Source organism: Neovison vison, chromosome 3 (assembly GCF_020171115.1).
Source record: "Neovison vison isolate M4711 chromosome 3, ASM_NN_V1, whole genome shotgun sequence".
Taxonomy (NCBI): Eukaryota; Metazoa; Chordata; class Mammalia; order Carnivora; family Mustelidae; genus Neogale; species Neogale vison.
In genome coordinates, this window is record NC_058093.1 from 13,370,105 (window position 1) to 13,388,232 (window position 18,128).

The following is an 18,128-nucleotide window of genomic DNA, read 5'->3' on the forward strand; positions in this document are numbered from 1 at the left end:
ATTTATAAAACACCTCAAAACCATATACATAAAACAAACATGCTACAAATAACAATAACGGCTGAATTGCAAACGACCATCTGACAGCAATCAGCAGAGCTGAATCTGCTCTGGAGCATACTCTGTCCCTAGTCAGAAAGTTCCTAAAAATTATACATTTTAAGTAGAGGAGTTTGCATCTAAAAAGATTTATAAGACATCGTGCAAGAACAGGGCTTTTTGTTCTATACATTTAAAGACAGAACTTTAGATGTCTTACGCTTGGCATTTCATTTCAAGCCAAATATTAAAGGTCTCAAGAAAATTTCAGTGAGTCTTGTTTGCAAAGGATAATGAATTTATATCCTCTGAATAATCTGGCCCAAACTACTGAAGTGGAAAGGGATACTGTTTCTCTGCACTTTCCTAAACAAATAGTGAATAGTGAGAGAATATGTCACAGTTAATAAGTCTTTGTGATTCATCAGGGTCTTCAAATCACTAAGAACTAAAACTACCGCAGCAACACTGAAGGTTTTCTAGGTAAGGAAACACTTGTGAGTCAATGATCAATTTCACAGAAAAGCAGCCACATTATACAACTGTGGCTGCACATTCCATACTTTACCTTTTATAAAGTTAGGCAAATAATCCAAAAGCAAAACAATATTACAGGCTTTTTCAAGAAGCAAGGTCTAATCATTATCAAAAGCCGTTTTGTTTCATATTTTGCATTTATATCCTCATCAAAGTACAATGACAGTTATCAAAATACTACCCCAATTACAAGGAAAATGTTAAATCATATTTCTATAACTACTCTTTGGGAAGTTATAAAAACAGGATTTGAAATAAAATATTAAAAGATAGTATTTTATGGTGCTTAAATAATCAAATTTCACCCATCTGGCAAATTCACACATCCAATGTGCTGGAGTACCAGCAATGGCATCTAATAAAAGGTTATCATTATTGGTGCATTTTATTTTCAAATCTTAGAAGTATGATATTAACAATATTAAACATGTATAGTAGATATGTTTCTCTTTCCTATTTGGCCTTATGATGAATTACATATATTGGTATTCAAAAGTTGATTAGCACCTTTGTATTTGTAATGGACTATGATGTAACACATACTAGATAACCCATTTATTTTTGACAGATTCTTATTTCCTTCTCCATATACTCTAATGAGTAATACTAAAATTGAGAAATCTATACTTAGATAACTTAATCCCTCTATGCCTCAGTTACCTCATTTATAAAATAGGGACAATCGCAGTACATTTCTTCTAGGTTATGTGGATTAAATGAGTTAATATTTATAAGCATTTATAATAGTACTTGAACAGTAAACATTATTTATGTGTTAAATATAATTTAAAAGTTAAGTAGATAAAGAGGTAGAATTATAAAATACAAACAATACTGGGGCACCTGAGTGACTCAGTCCGTTAAGTATCTGACTCTTGATTTCAGCTCAGGTCATGATCTCAGGTTGTAAGATCAAGTCCGGATTTGTCCTCCACGTTTAGTGGGGAGTCTGCTTGAGGTTCTCTCTCTCCATCTTCCTCTGCCCCTACCCCTTGCTCTCTCACTAATAAATAAATTAATTAAAAAAATACAACCAATACCATTTCATGATACCTGGTTATCCAGACATAGAAGATTCAAGTTTAGATTAGTTCCTACCCTTCCACATTGTTAACAGTTCTACTCTCAAAACAGCACATGCTCTTATAAAAAATATGGCTATGTATCTCACCTGGAACTGCAGTTCTAACAATTATTCTAACCTAAGGTAATCCTTTCTTGTCACTAACCACTGGTGTTAGGCAAACTCTTACAAAAATTTCCTCAAAAAGCCCATGGTGAGATTGCATGATGGGAGTAGAGCCATTCAAAGGAACCAACAAAAACTACGTAGTCAAATTAAGTATATACATACCCTAAGATCCAGCAATTGTGCTCCTGGTAATTACCTATGTCAAAGAAATTCTCCTATCAGTCTACAAAGAGACATGTAGGAGACTGTCTCCTGTATTGCTATTAGTGATAGTAAGGTGAGGCCCTACTTCCTAAAGAGCGGATTGGTAGGGGCGCATGGGTGGCTCAATGGGTTAAAGCCTCTGCCTTGGGCTCAGGTCATGGTCTTGGAGTCCTGGGATTGAGCCCAGCATGGGGCTATCTGCTCAGCAGGGAGCCTGCTTCCCCCTCTCTCTGCCTGCCCCTATGCCTGCCTCTCTGCCTACTTGTGATCGCTATCTGTCAAATAAATAAATAAAATCTTCATTAAAAAAAAAAAAAAAGAGCAGATTGGTAAAATGTGGTGGATACACACATGGAGCAACACAGCCCTAGAAATACAGTGCTGAGGGTATAAAGCAAGAAGCAAAATTAGAGAGCTACCATAATGACACTGACACAATAAATTAAATTTTTTTCTGCATTAAATTTATAGACACATCAAAATGCTTGCCTTGTGGGCTGGAAAGTGAGGGATATTTGGAGCAAGGTATGGGGTAAAAGGGGAAATTAAAAAAAAAAAAACCTATGGAAACCCTACTGTTATTTAGGCAGACTGCTTCTCATATAATTATTATTGCGTCACTTCAATTCTTAAAGTTTGAACATGTGCCTGAATAGGAAACATTTGCTTTATATATTACTACTTACCTACTCTAAAGCAATTAGATTTCAACTAAGGAATTTTTTTTTTTTTTTAAGTGAGATTGGGCCTCAATATTGGCATTTTCAGGTGTTTGGTTATCTGGTAAAACTTTGAGGGGAAAACATTTAAGTTCAAAGACAAGTGTTTAAAAGTAGTGAATAAACTACATTCCATGGGTCAGCAAACTTTTTCTGTAAAAAGCCAGATAGGAAATATTTTAGGCTTTGCAGCCATATAAAGTTCTATCACCAATTATCTTTGTTGTTTTTTTCAACCCTTTAACAATGTAAAAACCATTTTTAGCTTATGTAACTGGCTAAATTTGATCCATAGGCTGTAGTTGGTTGAACTCTGGTATACACCTTAAATCATGGTATTTTGTACCCCAGAATAAAAAACTGTAATGACACCAAACTTTTATTGAAAATGCAATAAACCGCTGAATAAGCATTAAGAACATCATCTTTTAAAAATTCTACTACTAGGCAGGAATCCCATCTTTCACTTGACATTCCAGTGTGACAATAAGTATCAGAGGAAATAGTATATATATAAAATCCTCAAGATAGAATCACCTTCTAATTACACATCCCTAGTTTTATGCCTCTTTCCATCACCCTTTCTTTTTTTCAAACTCACTTCTACAAAAAATAAAAAAAAAAACTACAAAAAATTGGCTTAGAAATACGAAAAAACAAAGCAAATTATTATTTGGAAGTCAAAAATAATTTAGTGATGTCATACGGCAGTCTAGTCAAAGAAAACAGGATAGAAAATAGCTCAAAGATACTAAATAAATGCAAACCTCAAAAGGGTACACTTCAGTCTCACATTCACAAACCAGTGTTGATTTACTTCTCCAAGAAAAAGAACAACTTGACACTTAAACTCTGTCTGAAATCCTATATCCTTTTAGGAGAGCACCCTCTTCTCTGTATGATCTAGCAAAAGAGTTACATGATGCTATATGGTATATTCAGTTGAAATATTGCAAAAGCTTTTTCAGGATAGGGTTTTCTTAGAATTTCTAATGAGTGGAGACTGAGTTTAGTATGAGTTATTTAAATATTTGGAAATTTGATAAATGGAGAAACTAAGATTAACTAAAAGCGTTATTATCATCATATTATATCTAATAAGGTACACATTTCATCATCTTAATATATGACAGCAGAGTTCCTCTTAGGAAACAAATGTTTTTTGTTTGAGAAAATACACAGAAAAGCCACTTGTGGAAGGTGAGGCCCTACAGTATCAAAAGGAAGGCTAAGATGTTCTGCACAAGACTAGGGAAATAACTGTTCTTTCTTTCTCTGGAGAGGGAGAGAGAAGGCAAGGGAAAGAAACCCCATCTAGATGACAGTAGCTCAGAAGCCACAAGAACACCAGGAATTTGCAGAAATCTTAGGGAGGGTTTTGGTTTCCCCATAACATCAAACTGGAGGTTCAAACCAACCATTTAGCTTTTAAAGAGCCTGTCTGGACACTCAGCTGATATTTGGGTTATAGACATACTAAAATATTTGTTCACGAGAGCAACTGATGTCAAGAATTTATATTCTGAGAATTAAAAAAATCAGCAGAGCTATTGTATTTTAAAATCTTTTTTTAAAACAGAAATTTACGTCCTTTTGATTAAAAAAAAAGGAAAAAAATATAGGTCTTCAAAATGAGTAATGCAGAGTAAATGGCATTATAGTGTTTGGGATTTCCTGTTCTCTTAACAAAAAATAGGGGGAAGCATCTTGAGCAGAGACACTTTATGCAACAGATTCCACAAAAGAGTAAGTACTCTATTTCTAGAACCGAATAAATCCTTCCCCAACACATCAGAAAGTATTTTCTTCCAATGTTGACTGGCAAAATTTAGGTAGTAGATTAAATCAAGAGACTTCATCACCTGAAAACCTACAGAGTTCACGGGAGATTAGGAATAAACTGAACAGATGTAATCATGCCGGCAGACTTAAGGGTATTACTGTATAATCTGCTCTTCAGAGCTTACCTTCGAGTAAAATAGCTAAGACCCATTGAAACACCATTTGAACACAGCAGGAGGGTAAATACAAAGTTTAAAAACAGAAATAACAAAAGTTAGAGAACCCATGTCTTCCTTTCTTCTTGACCCTTCTAACAATCAAATGGAAACTTGCTTTTGGTGGTTTAAGATGATCCTAAATCCTTCAGTTATTTTAAACTTGTAATACTTAAAAGCCTTTCAAAGTAGAAGTTTCTAAAAGATGCCAAAAGAAAACTGTAAAGTACTACAGCTCTTCAGATCAACAAAGTAATCAGTGGTACCAGGACATGCAATCTTATATGACCAGGAACAGGGTATAACATAAAATGGGGGTGAGTGGTCAGGACAGAATATTATTATTATTTTTTTTTTAAGATTTTATTTATTTATTTGACTGACAGAGATCACAAGTAGGCAGAGAGGCAGGCAGAGAGAGAGGAGGAAGCAGGCTCTCCGTGGAGCAGAAAGCCCGATGTGGGGCTCTATTCCAGGACCCTGGGATCATGACCTGAGCCAAAGACAGAGGCTTTATTTAACCCACTTAGCCACCCAGGAGCCCCAAGACAGAATATTACTAACATATTTATAAACATATATATTTCTAGAATGATTTCTTTTTTTAAAAAAAGAAATTTATTTAAAAGTATTTATTTCTTGTAGAAAGAGAGTGCACACAGAGGAAGAGTGAGAGAGAGAAACTGAGCAGAGAACCTGATATGGGACTCGATCCCAGGACCCTGAGATTATGACCTGAGCCGAAAGGAGATACTTAACATACTGAGCCATCTAGGTGTCCTCTAGAATGATTTCTAGAATTCTGCATTTCTAGACATATAACCATTTCAGTACTATAACTCTACAAAGCAAAAAGACATTCAAGTTACATTGAGGTTTAAATATTAGTCATTGTTTTTCAAATCAGTTGTCACACTTAACTCCAGGACTTCAAGATAAAGGGGAGAACTGACATGTAATGGAGATTCTGGCTTTTCAGTGAAATTCAGGAACAAAACAAGAACAGATCTATTTTTTTAAAAAATTGTTTATTTAACAGACAGAGATCACAAGCAGGCAGAGAGGCAGACAGAGAGAGAAGAAAGGAAGCAGGCTCCCTGCCGAGCAGAGAGCCCGATGCGGGGCTCGATCCCAGGACTCTGGGATCATGACCTGAGCTGAAGGCAGAGGCTTCAACCCACTGAGCCACCCAGGCGCCCCAGAACAGATCTATTTTTTGAGCTCTGGTTATTATCTGCCACTCAGGAGACAATGAAGAATCTGAGCTTGATGGGCACAGTAATAGGCAGCTGAGAACATTTAGGAACCCTCTTTCTCCACCTGCCTTATTAATAGCTCATAGTCCCAGTTCCTCAGCATTTTATCATGGGCCTTCTCCTTTCTCTCTTAAGGAATCTCATGTACTTCAAAGGCCTTAATTTCCAATTATATTATAATTACTTCCCCAGTCTTTACCTTGAGCCGGAATTGGCATATGACTTTAAAATGGAAACTCAAAAATCAGCCTGCAATCCATCCCACAAATTCATCACTTTCCAAACTGAAATTATATCCTTCTCCCATGAAATGTTTTTTCCTCCTTTACTAATTATTTATTATCAGTCACCTGATCAGCAGAGCCAAAATTCCAAGAGACAACTTTCTTCTCAGTACTTGCTTTCCACGTATTCCTGTCAGAGTATTCTCCAAGCCTGTTGCTATGGCCTTAGTTCAAGCCCTTCTCTTTGGCTACCTGGTCTGCCAGCCTCAGACCTTTTCTACTCTGAGCTAGGGAGTCTTCTGGAATGCCTACTGCTACTCAGCCCTCCCCTCCCCATTCACAGGATACTGTTCCTCATGTTTCAGATGCCCTCCGTGTCTAAATGTGTGTGCGCACTTACACACACACACACACACACACACACACACCTTTCATTAACTTGGTTTCTCCCCAAGATTTTCCTATAGGGGAAAAGAATATAGTAACTATGGAAACCAAAACATGCAGCTCACTTGATTGTTCTATGATATATTAAGGGCAGGCATCCTGGATATTGATTCTTCTTTAGTGAGCTTGTTTAGTGTGTATTTTCCTCCAGACCTATCAACTCATAGAGTACACGAGAAAACTTCAGCTTCTAGATGTGAACAATGGAATAGGAGGCCTCACTGTCCTGTGACACTTGCCCTGAGCAGACAATATCTTTTGACAATGAAAACAACCCAAACTTCTTTGTTAAATTCATGACTTTACTGTAGAATATACCAAGAAAACTAGCACTATAGTTTTCTAAGATCAGTTTATAATGCTGAACAATTGATAATAAAGACACAAGAACCTTCTGTTTTTCAAATGAAAAATATATGATAAAGAAATATTCTCCATTCTGTTCCAAATTCAGTCTTTTCTAACAATAATAGCTAACGATGACAAAGCACTTACTATGTGCTAGGCATTGGAATAAATGCTTTGTGCATATGATCCTTTTTAATCCTTATAACAACCCCACAAGGTATTCTTATTGTCATTATTTTAGAGATAAGAAAACTGAAGCTTACTGGTTAATTACCTGGTCCAAGGTAGGAAGGCCCCAGAATCAAACCCATGACTATGTTTTTCCAAAACTGGGACCTCCAACCTCTGAGCTCTACTAGTAAGAGACTAGAAATGTGAAGGACAGTCAATGTGGTAGTTTGAGAAATTCTCTCTCTCCACATCGCTTTGTAAAAACGCATCCTCATTAATGAATAAAGAAAAACGACAGGTCTCCAAATTTTTTTTTAATCTCCAATTTTTTCTTAGATGCTTTATAACTTGCTTTTAGAAAAAAGTCATCTGATCCCAAAGTTGGCTGTATTAACAATGAAGCAAAATAATTTGTGTTTTTATGTATATCATATGCCATAAGAACTCCACATCTGAGTTTGATTTTGTCTTTTTTAAAAAAGATTTTATGTATTTATTTGAAAGAGAGAGAGAGAGCACACATGTATACATGCCCACAAGCAGTGAGGAGGGGCAAAGGGAGAGAGAGAAGCAGACTCCCTGATGAGCAGGGAGTCAGATGTGGAATTTGATCCCAGGACCCTGGGATCACAACCTGAGCCAACCAGGCTTTAAAAGGGCTGCTCTACAGTATCAAGAAAATAATGCCGATGTATTACCGTAAATTGGGAATAATTCTGTTATGTATTCTGAGCTGCTAAAATTAGTAGAATATAGACCAAAATATATCCTTATTCCAATAAATTAAGTCCACGTGTACCTTAGTATCTTACAAATGCCAGCCCTTCAATATTTAGCAAATGAATGAATCAATCTCTCATCAAGTTACATCCTTGCAGTCTGTAGTAGGGAGAAAAATGAAACTACATTAGAAACCTAAGACTGTCAGAGCATTTGAAAATTGATGGCTTTCTTAGCCCAATTTATAAAAAGCTATATAGGCTTCTTATGCATTTCAATAGAAGATGTTAGTTATGGGCAGAGCTATGGCAATGAAGCCCATCAATTACAAAGAAGCTGCAAACATTCCCTAGAGATGGGTTTGACACATTGGCAAAACCCACAAAATATTTAATAGCAACCCCCCCCCAAGCTTTCTTATTTTAAAAACATTAGTAGTAAGATATTTTCCCCCTCAAGTTAAGACATTGAAGGAGAAAAGTCCAACTGCTATGGGAGGGGGAAAAAAGCCCCTAGATAGAACAGACTGAAAAGAATCTGATGACTCAGGATCATTACTATGACTAGCAATCACTGCACTGTAACATAGTGACTACAGCTGTAACCTCCAGGATTATAAATTCTTACACAGTACTTTTTTCCTACAATAAATGGTGTGAAATGCTAATTTGGGGGAGATTTTAAGTCAACTTCTCGTTTTGTTCTCCCCCTTACCAGGAGGCTATCAGCAATGACACTTGGCTAATGCACTGTGCTTCTCTGCTTCCTGCCCTGCTGTTGGCTGAGAAACCAGATAACCAGGTTATCAGAGAACCCAGAAGGTAGCGGCATGAGACTGAACCCTAGGACCTGTTTTTCTGCCCTTGGCTGGTTCCTCTAGTACCTCTTTCTTTCATGCTTCCAGCACACGGGATTTAGTTGGCTTGCTTCTCTTCCTTTAGCAATCTTGTTAAGTGCTTTTCTCACCTGGTGTTCTTTTTTCTTTTCCGTAGGCTGGCTATGAGAATACACTCTGTCCCTTCTTTACTGTCTCCAAAGAAAAGTATAGGTTTTTCTCTCTTAGTGAGAATTTTAATGTTAATTGCTACAGAGAAATACATAGTGGATTACAAACATGGAAAAAATGGCTTAGTGAAATCTTAAAATTTTTCATTAAGATTTTATTCCTTAATCAGTACATACTGACTCCTCATCTTGGGTGTTATCAGAAGACTATGTGCTCACTTTCTTGCTACAACACTGTAAGCTCTCTGAATGAAGGTATTTTATTTTTGTATGCCCCAAAGCTAAAAGCAACAGATATGCAGTAGGCTTGCAACCATGCCTAACTATAAGCTTAAACATGAAAAATGTCAATACACTGAAATACAGAAGTAATTTAATGAACAAAACTGGTTACTAATATATTTCAGTCCAACATCAATTAAATGAATTGCCTTGAAAAATTCAGCAAAGATTGAACATTTGAAAGAAAACAATTATTTTCTTTATGAAAAATGCTACGAGTTTGCTGTTCAAAGGGTGCTTTATTATTTCTAGAGCAAGAACACAGTACCCACTTTTCTTGTAGAAACTAAAAGGAACTAGTCAGTGTCATAGGAAGGCTAAATTGCAATCTTTGCCTTTTGCTTAGTTTTATCACATTTTCTACTAGCAGATTTGCAGCTGTTGATGGGTACATTTAAAATAAGGCCCACGTTGATCTAAGAAACATAATAGATGAACATAGGGAACGGGAAGGAAAAATAAGATAAAAAGAGAGAGAGGAGCAAACTATAAGAGACTCTCAACTACAGAGAACAAACTGAGGGTTGTTGGATGGGAGGTGGGGGATGGGCTAAATGGGGGTCGGGTACTAAAGGAGGGCACCTGGGATGAGCACTGGGTATTCTATGTAAGTGATGAATCACTAAATTCTACTCCTGAAATCAATACAACACTATATGTTAACTTGAATTTAAATAAAAACTTGGAAAAAAAATATAGTGACAAAATAAACTCATAAAAAATAAGCCCCACATCAAATGAAAATGATCAAATATCTTCTTAAAAAACGCACAACTGTTAAGTCTCCTCTGTAGTCTTCTGAACTGCCAACTAAAAATAAAACAAAGGAAAAGACAGTGGTTTAGCTTCGTACTAGCTGAAGAGATAAAAATGGTTGAAAAAAATTTGTTAAGTTGTTAAGTTATGTGCTTCAGGAACAAAAGTACCATCTCAGAGACATCTTAGTTGGTTTCTAGTCTCCTCCTCTTCCTTTCTTCCTTCAGACAGAGAAGGCTCTTTCTTCACTAACAAGTTTCCCTTTGTTTTGATTTATACCACCGGCCTGAATAACCTCAAAGTACCACACACAACATGCCTATGACTGAAAGTAGTAAGAATAGAAAGCAGAGCTTTGGCACTTGGACCTCTAACATGTATTTACTTAAGTGATGAATTTTTGAGAAGTTCATTTTCTAAGTTGACACACATTTTAAATATAAAGAAGTAGTTAAGTTCTCCTGAAAAGGTCACAAAACCATGGGAAATGGGTCATCTCCCGTGGGCCTCACACCATAGGCATGCCCTCCATTAGCCTCTTAAATGTCCTTTTCTGAGACAATTCCATACCATGTTTTTTATACTCATCTCTGAACCCCCATCTGTTTTCTCTCTCTCGCTCTCTCTCACTTTTATTCCTCCCACCAATAAATCCACATAGTCTAGAGCTAGCTTTCTCTCCAAACTCTGAGAATTAAAATTAAGTACAAGATTAACCTCAATCACGTACGTGCACACTCAATGGGAGTGTAATTTAGCAATCCTCTTAGAAGAACTAGGTGGCTGGAAGACAGAAGAGGGAGAGAAGCTTATTTTTCATCATATACCTTTCAATTTGTCTACATGTGTATGTCCATCCAGTGAAAAAATAATGACATATGTTACTCAAAAGTCTCTATTCCCAGGGCGCCTGGGTGGCTCAGTGGATTAAACCTCTGCCTTCAGCTCAGGTCATGATATCAGGGTCCTGGGATCGAGGCCCACATCGGGCTCTCTGCTCGGCGGGGAGCCTGTTCCCCACCCCCCCTGCCTGCCTCTCTGTCTACTTGTGATCTCTCTGTGTCAGATAAATAAATAAAATATTAAAAAAAAAAAAAAGTCTCCATTCCTGACTGACTTACTTCTCTAAATTTTGCTCTACCAGTCATCCCTATCCACTAGCCATACCCTCTTCCTTGGCCTATTACAATGCTCAAAATCTTCTAGTTTATTAAAAACGGATAAAAATAAAATTTAAAAATCTCACTTCCTTGAAACTCCGGGTTCCCTGCTAGCTACTGCCTTCTGTCCTCAGTGAAGCGTCTTCAGAGTAATTACTCTCCCTTTTCCTCCTCTTTTTTTTTTTTTGTTAAGATTTTATTTATTTGACAGACAGAGATCACAAATAGGCAGAGAGGCAGATAGAGAGAGAGGGAAGCAGGCTCCCCGCTGAGCAGAGGACCCCCCCCCCATGCGGGGCTCGATCCCAGGACCCTGGGACCATGACCTGAGCCGAAAGCAGAGGCTTTAACCCACTGAGCCACCCAGGTGCCCCTCCTCCTCTTTTATTCACACCACAACCCTACTACAACCTGATTTCTCCTAAAACCACCTTCCCTTCAGTCAATAACCAACCCAGTGGTGCTTTCTTAGTTGTTCTCTTAAGTATCTCTGGTTCAATACTGTTGACTACTTCCTACTTCTCTATGGCTCTCCTGAAACCTACATCTTACAGTGAATGCACTTTCTCAAATCCCTTTGTTGGATCACCCAGCTCCCTTCCCTTGATCCTTATTAGTAAATATTGCACAGTCTAATACCTCAAATTTACCCACTTCTCCTCAGCCCCTCTTCTATCATCCTAATTCTACCCATCATTGTCTCTTAGTCTATGAACCAACCTCTTAACAGGCCTCCGTGCTCAATTTCTTGGTTTCTCTCTTCTCTGTAAGACAAGAAAATGTTTTAAAAACTAAATGTAAAAACAAACTCCTTAAAAACAAACAAACAAACCAACCTAGAATAAAATCCACAAACGAAAAACCTAGAATAAAATCCACACATCTGGTGTAGTCTAGCCCCTGACTATTTCTCTTTCTCCATCTTGCCCCTCTCTTTGCTCAGACTCAGCCACAGAGACACAGTCTTGTGTCAGGCCTTTTAACTTCCTTATCACGCTCTCTGGATCTTTGTAACTGTTCACTGTATCTGGAATAGTCTTCTCTCTTGTTCTTTATATGGTAACTATTTCTCCCCCTTCCAATCTCAGCTGAAAAATTATCCTCAGGGAGAAGTTACCAGTCCACCTGAACTAAAGTAGCCTCCCCTGCCATCCTTATTTTCTAACTCAGCATCTAAGTTGTTTTTTTCACAACATATATTACAACTTTACTTCCAGGAACAAAGGGGAAGTGCTACCTTCTCCCTTTCTTCTTTCTTGCTGATCAGAATGAGAATATAATGGCAGGAGTTTAAGCAACTCAACACATATTTTAATACATATTGTTAAATGAAGTATTAACTGAATTGGTGGGTGAATTCTTTCACCATTAACACATATATCAACACTACTGTTACACAAATAGTATAACACTCTTATATTAGAGCCAATTTTATTTGAGCTATTCCTTATTGCCAGAAAGCTTTCTAAAGAGAAAAAACTTGAAGTTTGGCAAACACTGGCAGATATATATGGATAAGCTTCCAAGACCTCAATGATCTTAACAACATGGATTAGTTACACCTATATACTTCGAGTATGCTCATTTTCTAGCATAAATAAATCATAATACAGTGTAAACAGGATATCCACAAGGTTATGTGAGTCAGTAGTACAGCTAGAACATCACATATTAAGAAGCCTGTTACCTAAGAAATTTCAATAAAATTACCTGAGCTAATAACTGGTCAATCAGCTACTCACTGGACAGTTTTTAGTAAGTGCCTCTTGAATTAAACTGAAAGGGTGCCGCTTAATGACTGAGCCACAAAGGTGCCCCTTTCAGTTTAATTCAAGAGGCATTTATTAAAAACTGTCCAATAAACTGAAAAGAGATTTTAAAAAAGGTAGTATGCAACAGTATACAACAGTATACAATCTGCCTTAAGGGAAGTTAAAGACCTAAGAAATCTAAGATCTATTAGGGAGAGCTCTAATGAGTTCCATGATCTAGATTAAATCTAAGATCTAATGGTCTAGGATATCTAAGAGAAGAAGATAACACCACCAGATAATAAATATTTCATGAGTATTAAATTATACAGTCAGGCGGAGGGAAAGCTCTTTTCTAGCTGAAGTGGTCTGGTTTCACACAGCAGTTAAGATTTAAGTGCGTTCCTCAAGGATGGAATGATTGGGAGAGAGAAGGGGAATAACCAGTAGGTCAAGGACAAAAACTCCAAAGCAAACAGGTGACAGAGCCAGTCTGGCAACAATGTACAGACCAATTTAAGTGGGAATGATTACTGGAAAAGTACTTGGAACTTTGAATATGACAAATTCCGGTTAAGAAGTCTGAACTTAACCCCACAATAAACAAGTTTATAACACCTGAGGGGCACCTGGCTACCTCAGTCGGTATAGCCATTCTTTACACCCTAGTTCAAATGCTACTTTTTCCCAATGCCAGATTTTTCAGAAGCCCCAGAAGTAAGATTAGTTCCCAATACTCTCCACCTTTTTCTAAAACATTTTTTAACGATGTAACTATTCCTCATCTCCTCTGATAAATTACATACTCCCTACAGCATACATACCCAATTTATTTTTGTATCACTCCCTCCTCCTCTCATAGGTAGTTGAAGATCTTGATAAATAATATATGGCAACATGTGGTATAATGGTAGGAGCACAGACTCTGAGGACAGACTGCTTACGATTGAATGTAACACTGTCATTAGCTGTGTGACCACGGGTGAGTTACTTAACCTCTCTGCGCTTCGGTATCTTTATGTATAAAATGGAAATAGCAGATATTTCATAAGGTTGTCAAAGGATTTGGCTTAGAACACTGTAAGCACCATGAAAGTGTCTGTTAATGGGAAAATACTGACTATTCTATGACAGTTGAATCTTTACTTACGGAAAGCAAAATGTCAAAAGTAAAGCCAGGTTCTAGGTACTAAGAGGTACACAGAAATTCCTCCTAAATTCTCCATGTTCACCCTCAGGGTTAGCTGTGCCCTTTAAAATCTCCCTTATGTTAACAATAGTTCTGTCTTAGTTTGACATTTCAATATTCTGAGAAAATATTTAGTTCAGCTTCCACCTAATTGATCTTCTTGTTTCCAGTTTTACTCCCTTTAATCCGTCCTACACAAAGGTCAGAGTAGTCTTTCTAAAATGAATATTCAATATTTTTCCTCTGCTAGAAACCCTCTCCATTCCATCCCCTTAAGGTAAAGTTCAGCTCTTTAGTATTTCATACAAAACTGTCCTAATAGGGCCCAGCCGAATCTCCAGCTTTATCTCTCAACACTTCTTACAGTGAAACCTAATCACCTGGCACATCTCAAAGGCTTTTTGTATGTCATTCGTTTTCGCTAGAACATCCCTGACTTAGTTTGCAAGGACTGCCATAACAAAATACCACAGACCGAGTAGCTTAAGTGAAAGAAATGTATTTCCTCACAGTTGTGGAGGCTAGGAGTTGAATATCAAAGTGTTGGCAGGCTTGGTTTCTCCGAGGTTTGTAGATGCCCACCTTCTCAATGTGCTCTCACATAATTTTTTCCTCCGTGCACACATCCTTGGTGTCCCTTTTTGTTTCTACAGTTGTTTTTATAAAGATACAAGTCAGAATGAATTATGACCTATCCTAAATGCCCCATTTAAGTCAATCACCTCCTCAAAGGCCCTGTCTCCAAATACAGTCATACTCTGAAGTTACAGGGGTTAGGACTTTAACATAAAATTTTGGTGGGCACAATTCTATCCCAAACAGCCCCTTCTCCTTCTCTTTGCTCAGGCTAATTCCCATTTGTTTTTCTAAGACAGGACTAAGCCTTTCCACCCTATAGACAGAATTCACTGCCCTTTCTCTGTTTCTACCTCTGTAGGCTGCATTCTGGATACTGCTATCCTATTAATACACTATTAATAACTGTCTCTCCCTCTTCAGACTGTATTTTTTAAGAGCAGGGGCTAAATCCCTAGCACTTAGCAGTGTCTGGCCCATCAAAGATATTTAATAAAGATCTGATTATTAAGGGAAAGTAGGAGAAAGAAGAAGGGCTTTGAAAAAAGGCAAGAGTAGGTTCAAACCTTGGTTCAACCATTCACTTGTAGCTTTGGGCAGTCACTAAATGCTGAACTTAGATTCTATTTAAGGCAGTTGTACTGATAAATGATCTAATTATAATAAAAACACCCAGAAGTGGGGCTGATTCACATCAGATGCTCAGTAAATGTTAAAAATTCTGAGTGCACCTGGATTTGACACCCAGTTCTACAACTTTGTACATTAATTACCCTGGACATGTAAATTTACCCTCCGCTTTAGCTGCCTATCTACAAAAATACCTCATAGCGCTATTGTGAGGGTAATATAGGTAAAATGTTAAGACAGATATCTAAATGTAGTAAGTATTACGTAAATGTTTGCTTTTACTACATGAACACTGCAGGTCTGAGCAAATATGACTGGAAGCCATGAATAATTTAGCCCCTTCATTTACTAAGTCATTTTATTTTATTTTATTTTTTATTTTTTTAAAAGATTTATTTATTTATTTATCTGACAGAGAGAGATCACAAGCAGGCAGAGAGGCAGGCAGAGAGAGAGGAAGGGAAGCAGGCTCCCTGCTGAGCAGAGAGCCCGATGCGGGACTCGATCCCAGGACCCTGAGATCATGACCTGAGCCGAAGGCAGTGGCTTAACCCACTGAGCCACCCAGGCGCCCCTGCTAAGTCATTTTAAATGCATTACCTTAATGCTTCAGATTTCTTAACAACTAAGTAAGATGGTAACTAAGAGGTTCAAAAACTGTTACAAATAATATAAAGAGCTCAAAATAATCATGAAACTATATACCACTATCTGTCTCATTCCTTATATTGGTGTTTAACATATTTTGAGTACTGATGTAAAATTTTTAAGGAACTAGTTTTTCTACTCTTCGTGACTACTGATGTTAACCATGATTTCCAGTTTACAGTGGAGAATCATATCTTTGGCTCATATTTTCAATTGCAGAATCACTAAACCTTTGAACTAGAAAGGACCTTAAGTAAACTGAGGTGGATTTGGAATGGACTTTTGGGGCCATAATGAGCAGCTCTGTTGGGTACAGGAATGGCAAGCAGAGAGAACACTTTGTTCAAAAGTACTAAAGCAGGGGTTCAGAACCTCCAGATAGTCAAGGTGTATAAGGAACCACTATTAGGAAATAATGCTGGAATATAGTTTTCAATCATCCAAACTTTAAGGTGAGTAATTTCTGACATAGGTACAACTTACCTGACCTGTAACTTTGACGCAAGACAGATCTAGGTTTGAATCTCCCCTTATAACTTCAGCCAAACCTCTGAGCTTAGCAAACAGGGTTATTATGGTGATTAATCGAGTGTACATATATAGAGCTCATGACCAGTGTGCCTGGCTGATTAACAACAGTACAGCTGTCTTGAACATGGGTTTGAACTGTAAGGGTCCAATTATACACAGATTTTTTTTTTCGATACAATACAGTAAATGTTATTTTCTTTTCCTTATAATTTTCTTAACATTTTCTTTATTCTAGCTTGCATTTTCAACTGTATGTGCCCCGACCCCCCTGTTGTTCAAGGGTCAGATGTACTCAAATGTTTGTTCTTTCTTATGACTCCCTCAACATATGAATATAAATCTGTAAAATAACAAGACACTACCTTTCATACATGTGATTGCTGAATGTCTGAGACTTGTTGAACATTAATTTTAAAAATAGAAGGCTGGAAAAACTGCTGAGATGATAAAGTGTCTTCATCCCTGCCCTTTCCCACCACCAAATGTCCTTCACAGTTTGTTCTGAAGTGTCATGTCAACGCTATTAACATGCTATTTGGAGATCACTGTAACTCAGACTTCCAATTCTACAGCAAAGATTTGAAGGTCAGAACAAATTTTCCTTTTAAAAAAACTGGAAGAGTACATGTCATTTTATTTCCACGGTCTATTCCAGCTTGATGAATTTCCAGTGAAAAGTTACTGCTTTTGGGTTTTCTTTTCTTTCTTTCTTTCTTTCTTTTTTTTTCCTGGCTCAGAAATTTCAGGTTTTAAATTTAAGATTCGTGGGCAATGAACTGAGTTCACCATTATTATTATGACCCAGAACACTTGTAAGTGTTTAGGAGATTATCTTTACGCTGATACTAACAAGGACATCTGCCAACATCTATTATTTACGCTTGAAACTAAAGTTAACCGTTTCTGTATCTGGCTCAAAATCAATCGCAAGAAAAGCCCAACTCAGCATAGAAGGAGCTCTTTGCAATATCCTCTCCTTTCGCTCACATCACAGATGGGACGCTCATCGCTCAGGGATGGGGTTCTAGGTGGATGCTCTCCGGCAAAGAATGAGATACTGTCAATCCTCAAAGATGCAACTGAGATGAACCCGGAGACCAGAGCCCAGCGCCCATCACTTCGCACCCACACTTGGGATACAAACCGCTTCCCACCGCGGGGCGGCGAGCCGGCGAAGACCCGGGCCTGGCATACCCAGCCTCGGGCTCCGATGTCCGCGCGTGACCTCCGAGGACCGGGAGGAGCTCGGGGCGGGGAGGCTCCTCGGCTTTCAAGGGAAGTTGGCAAGGGCAAGTTCGAGTCACGCGCGGGAATGTTACTCACGGGAATGGCCCGACGTCCTCCGCCCGCTCTCCCTCAGGGAATAGGATCTAAAGCGGCGGCAGCCTGAGAGCCGCAGCCGAAGCGGCCGCGGCTGGCAGTAACCGCCCGGGCGTGGCAGGGACGGCCAGGCGACTTCACAACATCATCATTCGGCGACTTCGGTTTTGCAGCAAGGCCGGCTCCCTCGCAGCCCCGCACATTGGAGAAGAACGGAGACCCACTCTCCCGGCAGTCTCCACGGCGCCAGCGCGCGACCTGCCGGGAATTGTGGTTTCGCGTCCGTCCGCCCCCTCACCCTTCCGAGTGGTTGCGCGTTTGTCCCGCCCTCAAGCCAGAAGGCCCCGCCCTCTAGCCGCCTGGCCCCGGGGCGGGAGGCGGGGCCGCAAGCCTGGGGCGAGTCCAGTCCGGGCGGACTGCCTGGGG

The 18,128-nt window shown here is 38.5% G+C and overlaps 1 protein-coding gene across 4 annotated transcripts in view; it reads right to left on the minus strand.

The window, feature by feature from the left end:
• Positions 1–18,007, minus strand: part of TRAK2 (trafficking kinesin protein 2) — a 66,755-nt gene extending 48,748 nt beyond the window's left edge. For 2 of the 4 annotated variants that reach the window (XR_006383761.1, XM_044241308.1), the window contains exon 1: positions 17,706–18,004. The gene's annotated coding sequence lies outside the window, so the exon portion shown is untranslated. Of the gene's footprint in view, positions 1–11,777; positions 11,822–17,705 lie in introns of all 4 variants that reach the window. The other 2 variants (XM_044241309.1, XM_044241311.1) reach the window with 2 other exon arrangements.
• Positions 18,008–18,128: the final 121 nt, after the last annotated feature.